The sequence below is a fragment of the Molothrus ater genome, chromosome 6, assembly GCF_012460135.2.
Source record: "Molothrus ater isolate BHLD 08-10-18 breed brown headed cowbird chromosome 6, BPBGC_Mater_1.1, whole genome shotgun sequence".
NCBI classification, from domain to species: domain Eukaryota; kingdom Metazoa; phylum Chordata; class Aves; order Passeriformes; family Icteridae; genus Molothrus; species Molothrus ater.
The window spans coordinates 20,807,835-20,834,657 of record NC_050483.2 but is presented as its reverse complement, the minus strand read 5'-3'; the positions used below and the strand labels follow the sequence as shown (position 1 = coordinate 20,834,657).

At 35.2% G+C, this 26,823-nt stretch overlaps 1 protein-coding gene across 9 annotated transcripts in view; it reads left to right on the top strand.

Moving 5' to 3' along the window:
• Positions 1-26,823, top strand: part of LRRC4C (leucine rich repeat containing 4C) — a 484,097-nt gene that overhangs the window by 370,534 nt on the left and 86,740 nt on the right. For 6 of the 9 annotated variants that reach the window (XM_036385102.2, XM_036385097.2, XM_036385100.2 and 3 more), the window contains 2 exons: positions 15,643-15,728; positions 16,945-17,082. The gene's annotated coding sequence lies outside the window, so the exon portion shown is untranslated. Of the gene's footprint in view, positions 1-15,642; positions 15,729-16,944; positions 17,083-23,130; positions 24,984-26,823 lie in introns of those variants that run through there. The other 3 variants (XM_036385103.2, XM_036385104.2, XM_036385099.2) reach the window with 1 other exon arrangement.

Genomic DNA, 26,823 nt, shown 5'->3' with positions numbered 1-26,823 from the left:
CCATTGGCTTAATAGTAGAGGGTTTTCTGTAGTGTTGTCACTACAGCAGTGCATATAATATACTCTCATCTATGAAACCATAATTGCTGGCCTGCCAGTCCCTAATGTAACTTTCTTGGGAAAAAGTATTTGTGGTGTTGTGATTCTGAGGGGAAAAGTGAGTGCTGGCCTATTTGGTGCAGGTGACTTCTAAGAAAATAATAGAATAACTTATCGGTCTATTGTCTGCAACTAGCTTTCCGCTCCCTGAAATTTTGTTAAAGATATTGGAAGTGTTCCAGGTATAATATTTCTGGATATGTTTTTAATTAAATTCTGTACTGCGGAACTGAGAATAATCAGCAGTATTTATCAAATACTATAGGTGAGGTATTTCAAATGTAGACTTTTGAAATTTTGAAAATATGGCTGGCCTTGTTTTGCTGAAATTTTCTGCTCCTGAAAATGAAGAAGTATGTGTTTTTCCAGGCCATGGTGTTGAGTACAAAATGAAGTATTTTGATGAAGGGAATCAGGACATTATTCATGTCACTTATCCATAGCAGAGATGCATCCAGAAAGTTGCTTTGCAATGAAAGCCAAAAGAGTTTTATGTTATCTGCAAAGTTAATGTAGCAAGGTCTGACAGATAATTTCTCTGTTCATGACATACAGCCAGTAACCCTGGAAATCTGGAAGGATCCTTCTCTCTAAGGCATTCTTATTCATTAGAATAGAATATTAATTAGAATTAATAAAATAGAATATTAATTAGAATTAATAAAATAGAATATTTTGCATTAAATTTTATAATTAAAAAAAAATTATTGACACCAGTAATGATTTGGGCCATCCCTGTGGTGCTGCTTGAATCAAGGCACTCTATGAGACTAGATGATTCAACTTCCTATATGCTTAGAATACTTTTCAGTAAAATTGGAAAGCTTTTCGGTAAAATTGGAAAGTCTACTTTCCTGTCTACTCTGGTGTAGTTTGGAATAATTGAAAGTGGAATGGCTGGATATCGACTCACATAGTCTAAATGTCCATGTACCAGTTGGCATTTACTTCTGCTTTAAGCCACACTCTACTCAGCTAAAAGTTTTTACCTATACATTCTGCTGTTTTGATTGTAAGCATTGGGAACATTTGCAGTCTCTTCTGTTCACTTCATAGTCGGTAACTTTATCAGTTCTACATGTGCCAAATACTGCTCTGCAGCATCTGGCTGTTAAGCTGTTTTATCTCCCTGGGAAAATTTTGGTTTAAACCCATGACTAACAATCATATAAAGATATGTCCAAGAGAGATGCCTTTCAACTTGCTTAACATTTGATATTGGTGTGTATAATAAAGTCAGTCTACTTCTCAGAACTCTCTAGGTCATTTAGGCTCTCCTGAGCCCAAGGAGAGTTTGAAGACATCACTTATTTCTGTGTTTCATCTTGAGATCTTCAAAACACAAGATTTATGGCATAATTTTTTTCCACATTTGAGTCTTGCTGCTTCAATGCTTGTAGTTGTGAAGACCAAAACTATGCATGTGTCTTGAAAGTATATATGAAGCAGTAATGAAAAGCTGGTAAATAAACATGTATTTGGCTAAATACACTGAATAGATTTCCAATAAGAAACAGTATGAACATTGGAAGAAGTAAGCAGGCAATGTGTATTCTTGCTGTTACCTTTCTAATGGTAGTTCTCAAAAAAACAAATGTTAAAGCAGAAACATTTTCCTTGTTTCTAAATGGGAATTTTTCCCTATGCCTTTTTAGAATAATTTTTGTTTTCTTAATCATGTTACAAAGGGGCTTCTACCTCTTGGAAAATGGCATCGCTGTTTGAGAATGACAGGAAATAGATAATATCTATTCTGTGTTTAAAACAACCATAGAACTTAATTGGTGAGTAAATGAATACTTTTTCATATCTTTAAAATGTGAGTTTGCTTAAAACATATTTGAAATATGTGTGGCTTTAGGTCAAATTACACAATGCTGTATGATTCCAAAATATTCTTTTGCTTATATACTAAAGATGTGAGTTCTGTGGTACTTCTATACCCACCTAATATAGATAAGGTATGCAGACCTTTTTTTTTAGAAGATATAAAAATCATGGACAAACACTAAAAAATGTGAATATTACCAATATTATATTGGAATGAACCAATGCACACTATTTTATATTTTTTATAAAGAATGTTGGAGTGAGGGGAAAAAAAAAAAAGTTGGGGTAGCCCAGTACAGGTTTTTGCTGGAATAGAACTATCCAAAATGGCAAGGTGACCATACAATGAAGCTTGATACCTTTTCTTGTAGAGGGTACTACAGTTTGAGAAGCATCTTCTTGTTAGTAAGTAATTCTGCTACTGGGACACAGAGCAAGCAGATGCTAAAAAGATAACCTGCTTATTACTGCAAAAATATCCACTCATTACAGCACATTATGAAATATCCATGATTTTGGAAATTATTTGGTTGTTGTATCATTCCATGTCATGGTAGGGGATGTGCACAAAACAGAAAAAGTTTCTGTGGTACAAAAAATTTTGAAGAGAAGCTTCACCTGGGAACTGGTCACACCACAGATTATATAAGTGTTGAAGAATTATCAACAGTTGTTGTTTTGTGTAAACATTATTCTTCCATTTATTTAAACAGAGAACATTTTTTCCTATCTCAGTTTATCATGTTAGGAATTCAGTTGTTTGCCTTCATCATGTCATCGCTGCTTCACGTGTCCATTCTGCATTATCATTCTATTCTCTTAAAAAGAGCAAAGAATAAAGATGAAGGGAAAAAATGAACGAGGAACTCCTCTTGTTCTATACAACAGCTTTTTTTTTGTGGGCTATTTGAGGCTTTTTTCTTTTTTAAAATTGTGTGTTCTGTCAAGAGGTTTAGAGAAAACAAACCTTTTCAATACTCTTGTAAAATAACAGGGAGATGTATTTTTTTTTTACACTCACCAGTATTTGAAGGAAAATTGCCTCAAAATAATTATAAGATTGGTTGGTTTTTATCCTATTTATTGGGTATGCTGTAAACATCTTAAATCCACTGAATGCCAGCTAAGGCCAAAGTAGTTTTTCTTTTTTCCCATTTTATGTATATCTGTGATTTTTGTCTTAGTGATTTTATTCTTATATTCATCATCAGCCATAGTAGTTGTTGCAGATTTGTGCTGAGGGTTTCAGTACAAGTCTTACGAGGCTCATGCTAATGCTGTCTAGACTGTTTCTATTTAAATTGTGAGAATGTGACCTACTTTCATCTCTGTCACTGCATCTGTGGATTCTCCTATTCATGTCATATTAATTCATCCAAGTTTAATGATTGTCCTGCCTCATTAGCTAGGCTTACAGGACACATATGGGAGACCTCAGCCAGGCCAAAATGTGTTTTTCAGTCATGCCAAGAACATGTCGCTATGTTTATCATGCCCTTTGTGACCTGGTGATCCCAAGTAAATATGCCTAGTAGCTATTATTAATGGTTGCTGAGATAGATTTCACAAAGTTTAAAAAAATCACTTATGATAGCCTGTCCATCTGTACTTTAACGATGAATGAGTCATGTTCACTCCTATGCATGCAGATTCAGCAACAAGAATAGAGTTTTAATGCTGACTGATTTTTCCTTGGAGCACTGAATAGAAAAAAAAACCTTTGGCTTTTAATCTGTAACTTGATGCTAAATTTCATTAGCTTTTGCCAAAATTTGATGGTGTTTTTTTGCCTCTGTAAATGTAGAAGTTTCTTGAATCTCTTCCACTGCTATTTGCTTTTTTTCCTGCTATCCATCAGTTAATTAGTACAATAGAAAGCATGTCAACATAATTCACTAAAGAAACTTTACTGGACATAAGATGTTTCAGGTAGCTGATCATGAAGGCAACTGGATTTGTCAGTTAAGTATTTAGATCCTCTGGAATATTTCAGCAATTTCATAGTGAAATTGCTTTTCTTAAAACAATGGAGTTTCAGATCTAGTATTTTCATAAGCAGTACTATTTTAAATATTAGTCTCTTCATGGTATAGAACAAAATATCTTTTAATTAAAGAAGAAAATAAAAATATCTCAAGTTACCCAGTTAATAGATTAAGTTAAAATACTAAAATTTTATTAACAATTTACTTGATTTTTCTGTCCCCCAAGCTTATCACTGCTTATTTTGTCTAATTAGGGATGGTTTTCAAGGGGTTGAAGAGTGAAATTATTGCATGTTAAGGTGGTAAATTTGGCTTTCTGACTTAGTTGTTGAAATGTTGCAGACTGTGGGGAGTTAACAGTTCCATAATGAGATTTAGTTGGTGCTTATTAATTTATTCTTCTTGTCATACTACAGTGAAATTGAAACACAATACTTCTGATAAACAGCAATGCATGGGCAAGATCAGAAAAGTGTCCTGGAAGTTAGGTGATTAGGACCTGACTGTTGTGAAGCTTCAGAGAGATGATTCTGAAAGACATAAATATCCCTTGCCTAATGAGATGTTCTAGGTGTGGTCAGTAAATATTAGACTATAATTAGTTGATTTACTTATCACTCCGATATAGGAGTTATTCTACATATAGCTTGCTGCTAACTTATCTATAGGAGGTCCGCTGTATCTTAGCAGATGAAATAGTCACTGTGCAAAGCTTCACACAGGAGCCATAGACTATTTTAAATCCTCAAGTAAAAGTTGAGTGGTTTATAAATGGTTGCTAGGCCTTCTGGTAGGTTTCTACACCACTGTATTTTGTACTGTATATATCCCTATGAATTAAGATCTTTGACAGCAGGAGTATGGTGTGGTTACTGAAATACAAACTGTGTTCAGCATACAGCTGGCTTCAGTACATGGCAGACAGTTGTCTTCATTACTCTACTGTTTAAATTAAAGAAAAAACAGATCATCCTAAAACTAGAAAATTAACAAATTCTCATGGAAATTTTTTTAGAACTTCAGAATCTAAGTACCTTTCACTGAGATAATTAATAATCCTTTTTAAGGATTGCAGGGGTTTTTTTGTTTGTTTGGGGTTTTTTTTGTTTTTTTATTTTTTTGTTGTTTGGGCACTTATGTTTAGAGTTTTTTGGTTTTGAATTTTTTTGGAGAGAGGTGGGTGGGTTTATTGGTGTTCGGTGGGGATTTTTTGATGTGGAAATTCAATTAATGTGAATATTTTCCTTATAAATCCTTCTCAATATGAAACAGAGCTGCTATGAACATAAGTGTCTCGTTGTGTTTGGACTGGATCATCCAAAAGTGAGTGTACATTTGCAATTAGGTGTGACTCACACAGTATTAAAACTCTGCAGTGTATTAGTTTAATTGTATATAAAATGCAAGAAAATGTAAAACTTAGAATAAGGTTTCTAATAGCCGAAGAAAAGCTTTCCTTCTTAGTTAAAAAGCCTCTGTCATGTTAGCATTACTGCATTAACTGAAGAAACAGGAATCCTGAAAGAATTTATTTACAGTTGCAAATCCATCAAAAGGAGAAAGGACTGAAACCAAACAAGGCTAAATGACTCATTCAAGGAGTTCAAGAAATCTTGGACTTAGTGGAACACTGAGAGGTTTCCAAGTGCAAGCCTTGGATGCAAAGCTGTGGGGTATTTTTGAATACCAGAGCTCTCAAGACCCTGTTCGACCTCTGATTTATAGGTTGACATTTACAAAGTTTTGACTACTGGTTGAAATATTATTAAAAAATTCATTGAGATGAACTCAATTATTTTGCAATTAATTTATTGATTAGAATTGTAGGTACCAAAAGTTTCTGTTTAAAACCTAATGGATTTGAGAATGGCATAGAACATATGGTATTTAGAATTCTTTTTCCTCTGTGCTTTTTTTTGGGAAGTGCTCCTTGCTGCCTTATGTCAAGCACTCAGCAAGCGCACACGTCAGAATGTTTTTGCAACTTCCCAGAACAGCCTAAAATGGTTAAGTTTACAGGAATACACTTGTTTTCTATAATTCATTCTTAAAAGAAATCTGCAAAATGGAAAACAGATTGGATTCAGTCACATATAAGTAGAGATGTAGCCTCCCTTACCAAAAATATCAAAGTGTCAGTGTAACATACAATTTTTCTATATATGCCTATTCAGATAGTATGGCCTAAATGTTACACAGGTTTTTGAGTTGTTTTATGATCAGTGATGATGTGATAAGTTGAGTAACAGAATTTTTATTTTTCACTTTCTCTCCAGAGACATTTTACTCATTAAAATTCAGTTACAGGGAGTATGTGGTCTTCATACTATGTAAGATTAAAAAAGTCATATAGTGTAAAAGCTGAAAAAGCACTGTAGGATGGTACTCAGCACTAATGCTCTTATTAAACCCAGCAATATACTTAAAGATATTTTCAGAGGGTAGTTTTTTCTCTCCTAATAAAACCCACACAGGCATTTCGTGGGAATGACAGAGACATCACTGCATGCAATAGTTGTTTGTACCTTGTCATGCATCAACTTTGTCTCATTTCAAATGTAGAAGGAACAGTTGAAAATCATCACTCTGAGTCACACACTGTGACATTTTTCCATCTTCATTTTTTGCTGTACTATTTATTGGGTTTTTTTCTCTGTGTCCTAAATTGCTGATCTAAATTACAAAAATCTAGAAATATGGGTATCTGGAATGGATTGTTCAGATGATGTGAATTTAAGCAAGTGGGATTAAAGTGGCATGTGGTCTTTCATCCTTCTAAGACACCCTAGTGTGTTTAATACAGAAGCTTCAAATGGGAAAAAATAATGGAAACCAACCAAACAAAAACTGGATGAAAAATCATAATGTTAAGTACAGACAGAATCATCTGAATAGCAAATAATAGCTGTGTTACTAGAATGATTTGGGAGTCACTTAATACTGAATCTCACAAAGCGATGCAGAAAACATATGATGCAGAAAACAACCCAGAAGTACTTGATGATATGGACAAAACACTTATAAACTGATTGACACTTTCACAAGTAGTTTTTAAATGTGTACATGGCAATCCTGGCAATGTTATATGAAAAAGTTATTTCCTAAGGGCAGATTGTGTATCTTTTAATAATTAGGATTTTGAGGTTATTTTAAGAGTTTGTATTTTAACCTTTGACTTTGAAAGACAAAATTAAGAATGCATGCATGGGTATGATCTTACAGCTAATCCTTTAAAATTCAAAATCAAAAAGAAAAAGTACACAGGTGTCAAAATAAATTAAAATTTTATCTAATTTTCTTTCTATTAAAAGCAATTTTGAGAAAAATAATTTCAGAACAAAAGGCACATTGATCTTGTATGCAGTGTTTTTGCTTTGGATTTCTGAGGGTTTTAATGGAATTTGAAATTCAGCTTCAAAAAGGAGCTATTGAGCTATTACATATCTTGGCAATGAGGAGAAAGAAGGTCTAGAAAAACTGGCATTTCAGAAAGAATTGAAACAAGTGACACTGAAAAGAAGAGAAGAATGAGGTATGGAAGTGGGGGAATAGTAAAATTTTTCAGCGCATAAAAAGTTGTGGCAAACAAAGGCAATCCATGCTGAATGTGCGCAGGATGTGTTGGTTAATATTGGATATGGTTTCTGTAGGATATGGATTTATACTGTGACACATTTTTCCATGTTGTTAATGGAAATCTCATTCTAATATAGACACTGAAATATTGGACCATAAGGCAGTAGAATATCTATTACTAAATTCTTCCTGAACAATGTAGAGTGCTTATCAAAAAGGGTGACAGTCTAACTTGTGAGAGAAGGTAGAGCAGTAAAAATATTACTTGTTTAAAGGAACTAATTTTCTAAATATAAAATGGGATAGATGACTTCTAGATTCAAGGTGAAGATTATTTTTACATTCAAACCTCATAAAATTAATTAATTTCCAAATTGTAGTGTTTCTTTTGTAGTGGCATTTAAAGTACAAACCTGTTCTTAGTTTTGAAATGGCAAACAGACTGGTTTGTACTACTGCTAACACTTGAAAATATTAATAATATTTCTGCTATTTACAGCCTGTCTTCAGACCTTCAGAATACAAAGCAGCAGTGATTTTCCCATAGATTGCAGAAATGAGTTGTTTTCCTGAAACAGAAACTCTAATAAAATAAATTAATTTAAGTGATGGCTTAAAATTATGACAGTGACTTTCAAGATGCAAACAAACTGTTTATGGTTATGTGGGAGCCAGTCTGTGAGAAGTAAGTGCAAGAATTTCACAAAATCACTCTGAGCTAAATATACAGAATTATTTGTTAAGGGATATCAATTGACTTTTCCCCCTGGTGCTTACTTCTTACAGACAATTAAAGCATGGCAAGTCCAACAAGTAGATGTGTGAAAATCAAAGGTTTTACTCCAATTCTAGTGGCAAGATGGCTATTTGTGGCAAACTGAGTGACATTAGAATTTCTTCATTTTGTCTTGTACTTTTCTAGTATCTTGAGAATTATTCAAGGTTGAATTGATTTGCATGAATCAGTATTTAAAAAAAGTCTGTCAAATGCAGGCATAAAATATGTTCTTTTTAATTTAAGGTCATACAAATACAAATGTTTGGAAAAAAGTCAGTGTGCAACCACTCTTTCCACTTCACCACTGTGAAGTGAAATTACATAGCAACAGATTTGAGTATTATTAGAGTGGTTATTGAAAGCAAGGAGAAAATCAAGAGTTGACTCAGGTATTGCTGAATTTACCTGAAATGGGGAACATACAAGTTCGTTTATTTCTGTTTGATGATTTGAACATTTTGGAAGTAGAATCACAATCAAGGTTACTGTGCAGTTTGAAGAAAGTTGTGGTTACATATTCTTAAAGCTAGTAATTTTATTCCCCCTACTCCTCCAGTTTTCTTCTTTTGCTGTAAATTAAGCTACATTTTTGCTTTAACTCATACAGGTGCCAAGAATGATTTATAATAATAAGTCTGCAAGTTAGTCTTGCTTATTTTCTCCTTTTAGCTGTGTTCTGGAGGAGATACAGGACTGTCTTTTACAGTTAAAATTTTTATTTTTGAGGAATAAAAAATAGAAATCACTCTTGGTTTTTTTTAAGACTTCATATTAATTTCTTTTAATTATTACTGACGGATGTTTTAAGAGTTGTTGACAATGTATCCTAACTCCTTAAATGACCTATTTAGTATAACTCATATGCAACACAGTAGGCATAGGTCAAAACATCTCTCTGCAATCTCCCAGACAGTCTTTCAGAAGTCTGGTGTCATGTCCTATATACATGGAAGAAAGGTATCCACAGCCAGAAGTGCATTCTGCTGCATCAGTGTCACCTTTATCAACATCTGTACAAAGTTCCTTGATGAAACTGTTACATAAACCTTCTTAACAATACACAGTTGTTGTGAACAGGTAATGAGATTATAAGGAAAAAATTTGGTCTCCTTTTTCTCTATTTTTTTTATCAGTTGGTTTTGTTTCAGAGGCCTTGATGCTTTGATAGTGCTGGCAGGAGCAGAGGAAGACTGTCAGAGTGAGACATCTCCATTGCTTGTCTGAACTTTGGCATAAGAATGACAGTTGTCAGGAAAAACTCAACATATGTGCTGATCCCCAGTTGATTTTTCATGTCTTCTGATAATTTAGACTTCACTATCCTCATATGATATGTTAAATTTTTTCAGTATGTCCAGGTTATTTCCTCTAGGTTACTATTTACAGCTATAAATTCACACAAAATTATTTTTACTCTGCTTGTGTGGGGCAGACGAGATAAGTGTATGCATACACACATACTTAGGTATTATAAAACAAGAATAGCTGACAGTCATTTTATAAAGGTGAAAATAAAAAAATAGAATCATAGAATATTCTGAGTTGGAAAGAACTCACAGGGGTCACTCAAGTCCAACCTCTGGCCCTGCAATTCAGCTTTTCTTATGAAGGTAATTCTGACAAAGTCATTGTGTATACATTGCTTGAGCAGGTCCAGTAGGATCTGGCTGGTAATCATTAGAAATATCTGAGAATAAACCCTTGGTGCACATTTGGCCTCCCATTTCAATGGACATCCACTATGTTTGACCACAAACATAGTGGTCAAACTGTCTTATGCATTTACAGTTTTCTCAAGTATCATTCAAAAGCAGGTTCTTTTTATAATCTCTGTAATTCTCTTCCTTAGTATATTCATATCCTAAAATTACATATGACTAAATATTGTATTTTATATAATTTTATTTTGATTAAATATTTTACGTAGACTTACATATCAGAGTATTAGAAAAACCTTTATATACTTTTTATCAAGATTTTCAAACTTGCCACATTTTCATGAAATGTCTTTTTAGTCTGGCTTCTAAAAATTCAGAAAGATATGCCATATCTAAAAACACTATAAATTTATGTAGTTTAAAGTAGACCAGTTTCATCTGGAATGATCCAATGTAATTTGAAATGGAAAATACAGCTGCTTCTGACATATTTGGGTAAAAGTTATCTATATTAGTTATACTTTATTTATTTGAAAGACTGGGACTTGAGATGAACATTTTTGTGTTGGATAATTCATTCTAACTTTATTTTCAATAGTGAATAAATCCAGCACACCAGAGTATCACAAGCAACAGCAGGATATCAATAAAACTCAGAGAATAAAACCAGATGTCCCATAATGCCCTGTTGACAATCTTGCATAAAGATCATCACTTCTTTAGCTAATAAACTTGTTGAGGTACTGGGGATACAAGTGTTCTCTCATCATTCTTAATACCTTGATCCTGCTGTTCCGGTTTTAAGGTTGCCTTTTCAATATTTTCATTCTACTTTTAAAGGTATAATATTTTGTGAAATATTTCTAGTGCCTAGATTAGCAGAATGGGTGCCATTTATTCCTCTGAGACCATGCAGTAGGTTCCTATTCAATATACAACAACTACCAGCATTGTAATGCTGAATTCAGCTCCCAGGAAAGCATAGACAATATTCCTAAGCAATTCCTTCTCACCGTAGCTCCCAGTTTTCATATTAATAATAGGGGGAAAATCCCTAAAACTCTGGGATGGTTAGAAAACAGGTAAGATATGCCAGAGACATTGTGGGCTCTTGTAGGTGTTGCATGTCTCTGCTGGATGTGCCTTGAGATACTCATTCTAATCAGATATATTTGAAGCAGGACACTGGACTGGATGACCCCTTCCCTTCCAAAGTAATAGCTCTGTAATTTAATTTGTCCCTTGTAAATATTATTGGGAAAAAACCCCAAAAAAACAAACAAAACAAACCAAAAGAGAACAGCAACAAAACCCAAACCAAGAACGTTCTAGGAAGAGTATCACATTCTGCAACAGTATATTTCCTCTCTTCTTTGTCTTTAACTTCCCTGGTTGTTCAATATAAGTGTAAAGATGAGGTAGTTTTTATAAAAAGTTTGGCGAAAGTCGTCAGATAACAATTCTGAATCTTATGAAAAATTAATTATACATGGTGCAGTGCTTATTGAAAGAAATTGACTTTTTAATGAAAATATGAATACATAAATCCTTTCTAGTTTTCATTTTTATATTCATCCTGACCTTCCCATATCACCTTTGCCCTCAGCCATGTTGTTCTAAATTGCTTGCTTACTGTTGTTCTAAAATTGTTCAGTGAGTTTGGAAATGGTCAGACAATGAGGAACATGTTTTGTACTGCTTAGACCATTAAGCTCCTGATCAAGTTAGAAAGTTTTGTTCAGGTCCTTTGTCATCAATGTCTTTTGAATAATGATAAAGAAAGATGGTGACATGATGGTGACAGTATTGTCTTTTACCTACTGAAATTTTGAAAGAAATTGAACACAAATCCCAATTCTCGCTGTTGATGTGAAAGTACTGTGTGGTAATTATTGCAAAACACCTACCAGAAGTTTTGAGGCTGGTATGCTTTGTGGGTCTGTGAGATGATTCCTATATATGGATTGTAGACACACTGCCATAAAAAGACCTGCATCAGTACAACTTAATGTGTGGGTGTTTTCTTAATTGAAAGGTAATAAGTTTACAGGGTTTCATAGATAGATAAATACTAAAATGCTACTAACAAATTGGTATTCTTGATAGAGGAGCATGATAATTAGTTGCTCTTAATAGTTTCCTTGGAAATGCACTTCACCTCAATCATTACTGCTCAAACTCATGGTCTAACAAGGAAAATTACCATACGATTTTTATCATATTATCAAGTGTATTCTGAAATAAATATAATGAGTCAAGTATAGATAATGTTTGGAAGTGCTGATACCAGCTGCCTGAAAGTCTCTCACAAGGTTGGTTGCAACACACTGCAGTAATGTTTTATGACCTGGTAAGTCTGTTTGAGCATTCTCTGAATTTCTGCTAAAGCCTGACTTTAAAGTCAACCAAAACCAAAATCTCTAAACAGAGACTGCTAATGTGTATGGGAAAAGAAAACAGAAGGAAGCAGAAAAATTGAAGAAGTTATCTCAATATTGCAATCATTTTAAAGATGGGCCTGAAAAATAAACTTGCACATTGTGATTTCATTGTTTGCAAATACTCAAGGAAGCAAATTCTTGTCAGAAAAAAACTTAGATTTTTGTTCATAAAAGCTAATTTTCAAATACATAAAAACTAAGTTTGATTTTTTATATCTATAAATTGATAATTTCATATTCAAGAAATTAAGATTGCCTTCTTTGTCTAAGTGACTCATTTGTTTTTTGTGTGTGTGTTTGAACCTGATGCCTATATCCGATTTCCTTTGCTGACTTATTTATTTTCATTCTTCCTGGGTGATTTTAGGTTTTGTATATGTGCTTTCTCTGACCCTGCAGATTCTACCTTCTCTTGTTAACCTTTCTTCCTCAATGCAAAGCACTGTGCTGACGTTGGTACCCATGCAACTTCTAGAGCATTTTACCTGTTCTTTGTTCAGATCACTTTCTCCAAGACTGATGATATATCTTGTTGGATAATATTTAATGGCTACTTTGCATAGAGAATTCTGACCACCTCAGGAAGCCCTTTTAGATATGTCTCCATTTGTAATGGATGAATTTTGTTGATAGTAACCAGTTGATGATCCCTTTGCTTGTGTTGCCAGATCCATTTCGCAAAGAGCAGCAAACTTGTGCCTGGATTGTTACAGAGGTATTTTCCCCAAATGACCTGTGCTTCTGCAGCCCCTCAGTGCTGTTCAGCACTGATAAGGTGCATGCTCTCTGCTGTGCATTATGACAGTCTGAGTGACATGCCATGCAATGAATAATAATGTGTCATAGCTGCAAGTAGTTAGAGCTTCCCCTCACTTCTAGCACCTCGCCTAATGTGCCTCTCCCACACACATTTGTGACAAAGGGCTGAGGTATATTTATATACTTGCTCTCATTTAACCAAAGCAGAAATTCTTGTCATTCTAGAGCTTAGCATATAAGGTCTTCATCAGCATGGTTGCCCTATAAATATCCCACTTAAATATCTTAGAGAATCAAATCCCAAGCATGGGCATTGGTATAATACAGAACTAGCCCAGAGAAAAAACATCAATCAGTTTGCTAAAGTGGGAATATATAAAATGCAGGTATTTGAAGTTTTTTTGCAGCAAGGTACAGAAGAGGTATCTCAAATGTATCCCCTGTCTTAGTATTAGCATATTCTGGAAATAAATTCCCATCTGTGAATAAATTGCCTAATGCATATTCTCTCTGCATAGAATTGCCCCAGTAATTATGACAAGCTGCAATTTGTTTTGAGTTTTTAGGGTTTTTTTAACTGACCAGCAGGCTTAATGACTGACTCATATCTTGCCATGCACTGCCTCCCACCTAATACCATAGTGACAAGCTGCTCGTTTTCTTCTGCTCAAAAGAAATAAGGAATAGAAATTAAGTCTTTCCAAAAATGGGGTAGTTATCAATATCAGTATGATTAAACTGACCTGGATGCTGCTGACTACCTGCAAGGTTACTCATGGACCTTAAACATTTAGCATGTATTAATTTCTGTTATATTAGGAAACAAAAAATTAGTATTCTTTTCTGGAAGGCTTCTAAAGATGAAAACATATGGGAGTTAGCTGATTAATGCACTTAGACAAAATCTGTAAATCACAGAATTTTCCAAATCCACACATTTAAGCACTTTTTAGAATATCTTTTAGAGACTTTGTTTGCAGAATAAAGTCAGGTTTTGTGATGCTCTGATGTTGCTCAGAAAATTTTAAAGTGAAGAATTTCAGCAAGTGCAAATTCTTGTGTGAGCAATAAGAATTTAAGAATTTTTGATCTTAAACACCTTAATTTAATAGGAACAATGCCAATGCTGCTCTGCCTACAAACAAACAAAAAATCCTAAATTATCGAGTTCAAGGACCAAGCTGCATCAATCTCTCTAAAAATATATACTTTTTAGTATCCAAAATATAGTTTATTTTCAAATATATATCTAAATTTTGTCAATTATTTCTCACACATTTTGGAATATTCTTTTATATAAATAGCTATTCCTTAAATATTTCTAACTATAAAACCTCCATGTCAATTACATTCAAACATTAAAGCATCTAGACATTTCCATTTTTCATGATAAACATCATGTACATAGGTTATGTATCTCAAAAAAAGGCAGAAACAAAACAATTTTTGATTCTTCTATCTGCAGTAGTCATGCAGGAAAAGAAACAGCAATTTACATACCATTCTGTGATTTTCAATAGCTATGTCAATTCTCAAAAAAATGCTAAGGGACAACAATTCTGTAAGGAAGACCACATTGAAACCACATATTGATTGTTTTCATATCAATAAATAACAAGGTATAGATTTCTTTTTTGTTTGTATTTATTTTCCTAAAAAACCTGAGGGCAGGAGAATTAAATAAAAAAACCAAACTGATTTGTCTTTAATTATCATATTTCTTGGGACATATTTTAATATGAAATTGAAACAGCTTTTGCAACCTCAATCTTTTTGAGAGATTGCATTAAAATTTTTCTTTGAACCTAATATTTTCTTCTACATTTCTCTTCCAGAAATGAAATGCTAGTAAAATGTACTGTATCTACTTTAGTATTATAGATGGTTAATTCCTGCTTCCAATTCTATGCCTTCATGGATGGAGTTACTAAATGTGTTTTCCAAAAGTGATGACTCATTGTAGTTGGCTCATCTTTGGAGAACACATTTTAACTAGAGCTGGATTTAGCAAATATTGCTGTGCTGCTTTTGAAAATAAGGCCCACGTGAAACATTTTAAGTGAAAGGTCATTTCCCTTGACCTCCTGATTTTTACAAAATGTGTTTTCCATTAAGTTTTGACGAACTTTTGGAAATTTGTCTTCAGCCTCTTATTCTAATTTTTTTAATATTAGCCCTTCTTATTGTTCAGAGACTATCAGTACTGTGATTTTTGAAGCTAGTGGTGCTCCTTATCTCTTATAGATTTTTTTATATTTTATACTTCCACTGACATGCACAAAGGAGTGTAAAGGAAATAAAATTTAAAGGAAATGCAGCCTCAATCTAAGCTAGGAGAAAAGTGCAAGGAGAGAGAAATAGAAGGTCTGAAAAACCAAAAAACATTTAGTATAACTCTGGATCAAATCCAGACTTCTGTGCATCACATCTTGTGGTTCCTTTGCTTTTTTCCCCACACACAAACAATCTATAATTATCATGATGTGCATCTTAAAACAATGTTACATCCCTTACAGGTGTTTTATCCTGTTCATCACCAGAAGTAATCGTTTTAACAAGAAACTCTTCCCAAGACCTTGAAGATCAGATGTGATTCAGTAAGGTGAGTATTGATTTAATACTTAGTATTGATTTAATATTTAGTACCATTCCACCTGGGAATGAAATTCAGAGAGTTTGTAGGAAAACTAATTTAGCCTAAATTATCACTGAATAAAAAATAATTAAGAAGAAAATATTGTTTATTAATACAATAAAAATAAAATAGTAATTGGAATATTTAAAATATTTTTTAAGAAAAGAAATATTCTTTAAATAATCATTATTCTTGCCATCACAATCACCACTTGTGACTGATGGCATTTCTTCTTATTAGGGTGTCTAATATGGGGTAAATAAAGAATGAGAAAAGTTCTCAACCACAGATTTTTTAAGAACTTTTCAAAGGATCCGGCCCTGATGGGGACAAAGAAGTTTATTTGTATTAAACCTGTTTCCTCTCATTGTCTCCAAAATTAAGAGTTATCTTTTCCACTTGTAACATTTCCAGGGCTTAAGTGCAACTCCAATGAAAATTGGTCTTGGCTGTTCTTCTGCTTATAGTGCTTTGTGAAGCGAAAGTTATGGAACAATCTTGTCTTCTTTTTAGAAATGACAATACAGCGGACTAGGCAGGCTGTTGGTCTGTTCTAGAGTGGCAGTAACCCAGTCAATTCCAAAAGAGTTTCAAGAGGCTCAGCATTGTCTTGTAGTGTTTCATCCATCTCTCTAAGGTCATACTGAAAGATGATTAGGTGTTTCATATGCCCTTTAAATGATGTAAAGTTTTAATGTGTTTGTGGAGATAGAAGGGAGAGCTGAGCACCTGATGAGAAAATTCAGAGAAATTAAAGGTGAAGAGTAATTGTTTTAAGTAACCTATACCATAGTTCAGAACATTAGTGAGTATAAATACAGTACTTCTTGCCTTTGTTCATTTCTAGGTCCTAAATTGTTTTCTGACTTCACATCCTTCTAGTTTATGCCAACATCTGTCAATTTACATTTATACTATAACACACTCAGGCATCTTAATTTATTTGATATCAGGTATTGACTGCTAGGGTACAGAAAAGAATTATAATTATTTAGAGGGATGACTTTTTTACCCTATTTGCTACCTTATATTTTCCAATCTGCCTTGCCTGGTGTAGTGCACATCATGTGGTGATTATGGGGTTGGGTCATGCACAGACACTACTGGAAGACTTTACAGTCCCCAAATAAAGGTGAGTCCTTCCTGTTTAACACATGCAGTAAGTATTATTTCCATTTTACAGGTAGAGAGGCAGGTGTGGAGAGAGTCAAACAGCCCATCTTGAGATCATGCAAAGACTCTGGAAATACAATTCCAGTGAGTCCTGGCTATAACACTTTTGATGCCCACATCACTAGCAGCAGTCCTACAAGCACCAACGGTAAGAAATCAGGTCCTTATATAATGTGCATTTTAGTATTTAAATCCATTTGAATTTAGACAAATCTGGAAAAAAAAAAGCTTAGGTTGTTTACTGGTAGCCAAGGATGAGCCATTAGTACTTGAGGAGAAAAAAAAAAAAAGGAAAAGGGAGTAGAAAAAAAAATTGCTATGTAGGTACAGGGTTTTTTCATATTGACAAATGAGGATGAAGTGAAAATATTTTCTCATGTACAGATGATTCCCTATATTGGACATAGGAATAGAAGATGCTGAAGTAATTTATTTTATATGTACCTGAAAAGAGATCTTGAAAATTAAATTTATCTGCTTTGGAAATGTTATTTATGCCACAAAATTTTCTTATTTTCTCCTCTTTGACAATTTTCCCTCTCTATGCAACATTTATTTTCCTCCCCAATTTATTGAAAGCTGTAACTTTCTTTGCATGGTTAAAGCAAACCATCCTGCTTGTTGTGATGAAAATTTAGAGATCTTGGATGTTACCTTTTCTTTGGCTCAGAAGTTAAATTGTAAATCTTTTCCCTGTATCAGAATTTCACTTTAAATAAATGCTAAGCATAAGGACAAGGTGGGAAAATACGGCTGCTAGGTTGTCCCTCATTAAAGTTTTGAAGTATATGTGGTTAGGATTTAATTCTCAATATGTGGAAATTGTATTTTCCAGTCACAATAACTCCACAGGAGAAGAAATTAGCATGTCTGATACATTCATCTCTGTGTCAAAGTATCATATTTTTGCTATTTAATATTCACTGAGGGAAAAAAGGCTGTCACACTATAAAGATATTATTTTCAAACTGATGTATCATTCCTGCCCAAATCTAGTTGTCTATATTCTTAAATTTTCATTCTCAAAAATTTAATTTAAAAGAAACTGTCCCTCTTTTTTACTCTACTAACTTTTTCCAATCTCAATGATTATATAATTGTGTGGTTTCGAAAACCAAGTACATATTAAATGGGCCATGGATATAAAATAAAGAATGCTCTATTCTCATTTACACCTGCATTAATCTGGAGATGGTCCATTGAAATGAAAGGAGTAATTCCTCCCTATGGAATGAATTCATGACAGCTTAATGTCAATGATGCTCAGTCCTAGAAAGGAGAGAATTCTTCTCAATCCAAATTCTAAGCCTTAAATTAGTAGCATAAGAAAATCACAGGATTTGGGTACTATTCTCAGAACAGCTATATGGTGAAAACCCTTGAAATTTATATGTCCTACTCAGAATTGCAACACAATTCCAAGACCTGAATTAGGAAACGTTTACCTTTTTTCTTCCTCACATTTTTTTTCCTCAAAGCATAATTCATTTTAGAAAACAAAAGAGACCCTCAGCTAGTGCAGAGTTGAATGCTAAGCACATAACTCTCATAAGCCCACAGTAAATGAGAATCTAAGAGCACTTTAGAAAAAATATTTTTACCAGTTAAATATGAGGTTTCTTATTTTCCTTTTATGTAAATACTTCTATGGACTGTTAAATTGCAGAATCATAGAATACTGGAGGGTGGAAGGGACCTTCTAAGGTCAGATAGCCTATCCCAACTGCTCAAGCAGGTTCACCTGGAGCAAGTTGCTTGGTGTCGTGTCCAGATGGCTTCTGAATATTACCATGGGGGGGAAGACTCCACAACCTCCCTGGGCAACCTGTGCCAGTGCTCTTAGTGTCATAGTAAAAAATGTTTCATGATATTCAGAGGGAACCTCTGGTGTTTCAGTGTGTGCCCATTGCCTGTGGTTCTGTCACTGGGCATCACTGTCTCGTCTCTGTCCCCTTTGCACCCTTCCTTCATGCACATGTAGACATTAATAAGATTCCACCAAGCCTCCTGTTCTCCAGGCTAAAGAGTCTCAGTTCTTCCAACCTTTGCCCACGGGAAAATGATCCAATATGTTGTCCTTATACTGCCTTGTTGGACTATCCATTCTGTCCATGTCTCTCTTGTGGTGAGCAGCTCAGATCTGGACACAGCACTCCAGGTGTGACCTCTCTGGGGCTGAGCAGAGGGGAGGAATCACCTCCCTCCACCTGTTGGCAATGCTTTGCCTGGTGCAGCCCAGGATAACATTAGGTCTCTTGAACAGCTTGGGGAAATGGTTTTGTCTCTGCATAACAGAAAATTTGACAACAAGTGATTCCGTTCCATAAGAAGAAATTCTAGAAAGTCTCTCCAAACAGCAGGCTGTTTTCAGTCATGGATGGTTAGCATGGAAGATGAAAATTTGTACAAATGTACAACAATTCTAAATTTGTCTTATTTACCCAACTGCACAAGAAACATGCAATAAATATATGTAAGTTTTGAGAATGTGGCTCCCTTCAAATGTAAACAAGAAACCCCACCATTCAGTTCCATCTTTATCAGAAACAGTTGTTATTATGATATTATGAAGAGATTAGTTTATTGAACAGTCAGGTACACATCTCTGTGCCAAAATCACATGCTGTGGTTTTATCTAGATTTTCCTGGGAGGAAGATATCTTTTCTTTTACTTCTTCCAAGCTGCTATGACCCAGTAGAAATTACTTGCAAAAAAAAAACCAACTCACTAGAACTGTAAGCATCAGGGGAAAAAAGCCCATGAAAATTAATGAATAAGGCAGTATCATTCAATTGCTAATTTTGATGGTATGCACCTGATTTTACTGCTTTTTGTATTAAAAAAAAATTAAACAATAATCAGTGAAATCACATAAACAAGAAATTATGTACTGTGGGCTCCAATTACAATAGAATATTTACGTTATTTCTTTTAGATTATATATGATATATTTTATATAGTCTGAGAGTTTTAGGAGATCCATTGAATTAATGAATTGATTAATAAACTTGATCCTAGATCTGTGCAGTCAAAAGTATTTGAAAGTAGAAAGCTATAACAGAATTCAAGTACTCTCTCCATATGCAAACATATTCTTGTCAGCAAAACTAAACAAAATAGAAAGAATAATATTTATTTTATTTATGATTTCCTAATTTTTATTTAAAAGGATGGTGGGACTGTCAACTGACTTAGGAAAATGTTGCAATTGTTTTCACTTTAAGTAAAGCAATCTGTTTTACTGTTTTTTCCGTCAAAATTTGGTTTTGTTAATTCAATTACAATGTTTCTCTTCTCCTCTGTTTAGGGTCAGAATCCTTTTCTCTTAGTCTTTAGCCACATTTATCTTCCACCAAATGACTGAATATTGTGAATGTTTGGTCATTTCCACTACTCTCTTCCAGTGTTAGTCATACACAGAGCTCTGTAGCTGGCCCTGTCTGCTGGAAAGGAAACAATCTATCTAGCAATCTTTATAACAATCTGTTCTTCGTGTTTATGATGTGAATATTTGCCAGTACATACATTTGAATCTTGTTATCCTTCCATACTCAGGACTGGGCAAGATTGAAGGCAATAGAAAAACATCAGTGTTTCAAGGCAACAATATATAATGTGCTGGAGGAAAAATGTAACAGTTCTCTCCAGAGTTATGATAGTCTTTTAACATTTGATTAAAAAATGAGTTATTGTGATAGTACCAAAATATTTATTTTAAATAGGTTTCACACATGTGTGAAATATATGCTTCTAAAACAGATAAATTCAATTATATTTTTTTATTTTGTTTAGTATAAGGATACTTACTTTTTCATGTAGCATGGAATATTATCCTGTAAATATTGCAAACTAGATTGCTTTAAAGTTATGTTCTAAGAAACTAATCACACTGTCTTCTATGTTTATTGGGTGATAAAGCCTAATTGATGTATTAAAGATAACAAACTTTGAGATCATATCATAGCCTAGACCATGTTGCAGTTTTGATATTTTTTTGTTTAGCCACACATATGCCAGCAAATATATTATCTTTGTATATAGAAAGATATGTAATATATTTAAGCAGTTATCTGTTGGAAATGTGTACTTTGATGTCATTTGAAAATGCACATATTTCTATCATAAGTATCACTTTGAATCAACAGAGATACTGTAGCTACAGCAGACTTTCTGTCTTAGATTCTGATTGGATGCCCAAAATTGTGTATCTTCTGCACCTGTATATTTGTTTAATTCAGTTATAGAAACCTTCACTTTCACTCACAGATTCTTTAATAGTAGCAAGAATTTTTTCAGGAACTTCTTGAAAAAACAGTGGAGGAAACATATTAGACTGTTTTGTTTTTATCCTTCTGGGAAAAGGAGCAACCTTGTGGTTTTTTGGATTTTGAATAGTTAAAAGAAAAAGACTCTCATAAGATGTTTGTAGACCCAAAATACACCAGCAGCATCAGTGAATCAGACAGGAACAAAATAAGCTCACCAACTGAGAAAAAGATTGTTACTTGTCAGCAAGGAACTTGTTACTTCATGTCCTACCACACTTGCAACCTTCCTCAAAAAAACCCAGAGACTTTTTCAGCATAATTGAAAGACTTCTAGGTTTGGGTTATTTATTATTGCTACACACTCAGCCTTTCACCCATTGCAGGTAATTTGTGTTTTCCACTGATTTCAGGGATAGTAAGATCAGATGATAAATGCACCCAGTTCCAGTTGCTTAACTTATATCTAGTAGGACCTTCTCATCAGAAAGCCTGTTGAGTCAGTAGAATAAATCTGAAAGTCAATGTTAATGATTCAGTAAGTGTTACTTGACTGAATTCAGCTAGCTTATGGATTTTGTAATTCTGGAAAAACTTCTAATATGACATAGAACTTACACTTTATTTTATATTCACATATGTCAATTTCACACAAAAGCTGAAGCCTGAGTAAGGATACCAAACATATCTTTACTATTTGAGGGAGGACTGAGCAAAGAGCTAGTTATGTTACTATGTGCATGGAATAACTCAGTTACTGCTTAATATTTGAAGTTTGCTATAATTACCATTAAAGCACCTGACTTTTTTTTTTTTTTGGGTTGTATGGAGGAGTTGGATCTATAAATAATATCTTTCTGATTTTAAGAGAGACAAATGCCAGCACATACATCGCCCATTTTCTGTTTCCATGAAGTGAGTATTGTATCTGATCTTACACATACAAAATTTTCTGTAAAATTTCCATTGAACTTAGATCCCTGAGAGAAACAAGACATAAGCCCAATTCTGAGCACTTGAGGTAATATAGATAAGTGCATCTAACATACCTGGGTAAGAAGGTAAGAGCACAAAAAACATGTCAGTATTTCAGTAACTCAAATTAGAGAGCCAGTTCAGAAAACTCCAAAATGCATGTCTGAAGTCATTCTAATCAAACTGTGGCAGATTTGATAGGCGAACCCAGATGTTGCATTGCTGCATTGCTGTCACAGCTTACTGAAGGTAGAACTTAAACTCATTGAAACCTTGAAGCTGTTCAAAGGGCTTTTGCCCTTGAACAGCTGCCAAAATGGAATTTTAGGTAATTTTTATGTGCATACAAGTTTTAAACAAACATTGATTTCTGTAATTGGAAAACAGATTGTCTTTCAATGCAAATTATTTTAATTGTTACAGTTTTTGCAAAGATAACTTTATACCTTGTTTCATATTACTATTGCGCCTCTACATTGGTGGCCAGAGCTGGTGCCTGTGAATACTGGTTGCCCTGTACTTCTTTTGCAGACAACTTTATACCTCATTTCATCTTGCTGTCATTTACTCTGCCTCATCGGCTAGGCTGGAACCTGAGAATACTGGTTGAACTGTCAGAATCAGGCAGGCTTTTAAGAAAATGAGTTTTGACATTCCTTTCCTTAAGATGATCCCTTGTTTTTCAATTACTGCTTTCTGACTTGGAGATTTCTTAAGGTAACCCTGAGTTTGTTCCCAGTCTGTCAAGCAGGTGGCAGCAATGCCACGTCGGAGCAACTCCCGGCCCCTTTCCCTGACATCAAGTGTTAATGCAATTGACCAATCAGTGCTAAGATGATGGGAGGTAATTGGGTAATTGTATTTTACTGATCACAAGCAAAGAAAAAGGGAAGGGGGGAGAGAAGAAGGGGAGAGAGGGGGGAAAGAAAGAAGGAAAAAAAAAAAAAAAAGAAAACCGCAACAGAGGAAGAGGGGAGAGAACGGAAGGGGAGAAGGAGGAGTGTAGCCAGAGCGACCAGCCCTGGGACATTTGCTAATCCTAGGGTGCCACTGAAAGGTGGGGAGTAAGAGAAAGCCAGAGCGACTGAAAAGCGGAGCTACTCCCAGCAACAACAGCAGCTGTCAGGAACTGGATATACACGTACATGCGTCCCTACATGCTCACACGGGCAGAATTCAAGCTGCAGCTCATAGGAGGAGGGAAGCGTTTCGGCTGTGCAAAGGGCTATGCATGTCAGGGATGAAACTAAAAGCTGAAAGAAGCGGCTGCGCTCCTGGGACTGTGTCATCTTGGAAGGGAGGGAGGCAGGAAGGAAGGAAGAAAAGAGGGAAGATAACTGGCTTGTGGAAGAAGATGGGAGACTAACTCACTGCCGTGCAGAAGGGAAATCCAACTTGTACATCTGAAATACACCAGGCTCAGCTTGGAAATGAGATCAGACCTGCATTGAAACACAGAAAGGGAGGAAAAAGGAGGCAGAGACGGGAGAGCTTTTATCCTTTTTCCTCTCTCTCTTTCTCTCTCTCTCCTCAAAGAAATAGAAGTTTATCTGTCTCAGTGCTTCTGGATTCATAGAGCTGCTGGACAAAAGATGGAGAGGAAGCTAAAATGAAAAGCAAAGTATGCTTCTGAAATTTACAGCTAAAAGGACAAATCACATCTTCTCGGTTTCTTTGTGCCCTATCGGGGGAGTTTTAACGTCTGAAGGATTTTGAAAAGTGGGGGGGGGGGGGAAAGGCGAGAGTGGGCATTAAAAATACCCATCCCAAGTGTTTAAAAAATAACGAGATGATGGATTTATCCTTGACAGCTGGTGGGAGCCTTGAATCTTTCTCTACTCCCTCTCTTCTTCATTTCATTTAATGTGAAATTATGAAAATGCAGAGGAGTTGGAGGGAAGGCAAAAGGATATAACGTGGAGTTTGAAACAAGGAGAGGGTGCTGATGCTGTGGATTGCTGGCTTCTTGCCGAAATCAAAAATCCAATTGCGCACTGGGTTGTGATTGGAAATCTAATCAGATCTTTGGAGAGGGGGGAGAGAGACTAAAACTTTATTGTTTTGACAGACAGGAATAAAAATTTAAATGCAAGAGGAGATTCTTCTCTAAAGGAGTGTGGGGGTATAGAGGAAAATAAGAATGGGAATCCCCACTCTAATGTGGAGACACATGGATTGGATAATTGATAGTGCAGCAAAGAAGGAGCAAAAAGAAAATTGTCTGGCAAGACCTGGATCCTAAGTGTCACAACAAAATTACATTAAAAGAATGCAGATGGAGGATTGCTTAAAAGGAAATACAGTTATTTCTGCTCTCCAGAGAAAAAACAAATAGAGAGCAATGGGGAGCAGTGGAGCCAGAGAGGCAGAAAACCTCAGAAAAAGGAAATTAGGCAAATGATCCACAGTGGAATGAAAAGTTTCAGAAAGGAAAAGGACCATTCATCCTTCTCAAGGATTTTTGTTTTTTTCCTGTTATTTTAAACCACTACTCTTCAGTGGAGGCAACCATCAACATTGCTACTACAGAAATTTTAAGCAGAAAAGTTGAAAGCCACCGAGAAAATAAGGACAGAGAAGAAGAAAGCAAATTGCCAGAGGGGAGAGTTCAGCAGTGTTGGGTTGGATTGGCACCTGTATGGACTGAAATTGCTGGGAAATTGCAATTGGATATCCTTTTTTTTTAATTTCCTTTCTTGTTTTTAATTTTGTTTTGGTTGCTGAAATGAAATAGTTTTCTAACCCCTCCCCCACCCTGGTTTTTCATAATCACTCGGATTTCCAGCTGGATAGTCTTTGAGGAAAACAGTGAGTACACTTTTAATTTTATTATTTTTGGAAAAGGAAATATGCCCCATTGCCTTTCTTCTTTCATCCTTATTCCTCTTTTCTCGGTCTTTCCCCCCACCTGAATAAAGAACCTGACTGTATTTTGATAATGGCTGGAAGGGGGCGGTTGGGAAGAGAGAAGGGAAGGAATGAGAATAGAACTGAATTCTCACAGTAGCTCAAATTCCTAAAACTCGAGCCTTGGTGTAGGGTGTTACCGACACCTGCCTGTGTGTCTCTATAGCATTTGTAAACGTTTGCTAGCAAAGAAATCTTTTAAGAAAGCCCTTGCAGTGAGTGGGGGGTGCTGCCTGGTTGCCCAGTCTCTACAAACAGATGCAAGTTGCATGAATTAGATGCACAGAGGAGGTTTATTTATTTGCTAAGTGTTTAAAATAGTTCAAGGCTCTAATTTGAGTGCTGGTATCCAGTCTGACATTGCAGATCAATATGGTGTATTTACAGGAACATTTTATAATTAAGCAGGGAGGTGAAGGATGGCTTTTGGCGGGAGTGGGGGGGTGTGGGGCAGGGGCTTTAATGGATTTTGAGATGCAGCTCCAAGAGAAATTACATATTTTACACCACATTGCTAAGAAAGGACAGTAATACGCAGAGAGAGGATATTCTCCTATTGAAGAGGAGTTTAGGGAACTGCTGTACTGGCCACCCATACCCTCTGGATCTCCTAGGAAATTCTTTGTGATTTTGTGGTGAATCCTTCAGGCTTCCCTTGGACTTTCATTGCAGTTAAAAGAGATTTGCTTTGATTGACAAGCAGTGAGAGGATTCTGAGGTGTCAGGAGACTTTCTTTATTATGCTGGTAATGAAAATAATTAAAAAGTGGCTTGTAAATGGTGGGCTTCAGAAATTAGTGATGTTGTGTAGCAGACCAGTAAATATCTCTCCCTTCCTGGAAAAATGTCGTGTGGGAGTGTGGAATAAAGGGAGGATGATTAACATGATGTTTAAAATAGAGGTCCATGTTTTCCTGTGGGGAAGAGTGTTACTTCCGTCCCCTCTCCTGGCATGACTGCATAGCTTGTGAGTAGGGAGTTTTCTTTCTTTTACTTCCCTTTCTGTCCTCCTCACCTCTGCCCTCTTCAACCTTGGCCTTCACATATTAAGGTTCCAGCTGAAGGTATTAGGCCAAAACTGGTGCAGAATGAGAGGGAGAAACAGCTAATTAAATGAACCATTGAATAGGAAAGGGTTTTTGTTGAGTTCTTTTTGCAGGCAAGGTGCAGAACTAGCTTTGCCACTCATTTTACTTTTCTCTAGCAGCAATATTCTGGAGAAGGGGAGAGCGGTCAGGTAGGAAAGAAGTGTTGGTAGATCCAGATTTTAGCTCTTTTAATTTCTGGCAGTATTTCTCACTTCACAAGCTGCCTGCATGAAACACAAAAAAGGGCTGTAACTTCCCTGGATAAATACATAAACCAATATTAGCCTCTTTGTTTTTTCCCCCTTTCTTCATTCACTTACATCACTACTGTTACTTCATGTAAATGTCCTGAATCTTTTGGTGTAATGGAAATGAGAACTTCTGCCCCTCAAATGTGTCCCATGTGATTCTGTTTGGAGGTCATGCCTCTTAAACATAGGCTATTTGAGAAGGCTTAATCAATTCTGCACCTAAGGAAATCTCTGTGAGTTTTTGTTTGGCCACGCGAACAAATCCGACCCTTTGTGCAGTTCTGTTCAGGAAAAGAAGGAAGCAGGCACAGCAAAAATTGTTCCTTCCAGCTCCAATTGCTCTCATCCGTCTCAATATAGCTAAATTGTTTTAGTGTGAAGTGCTTTAGCCTCCTTTTTTTC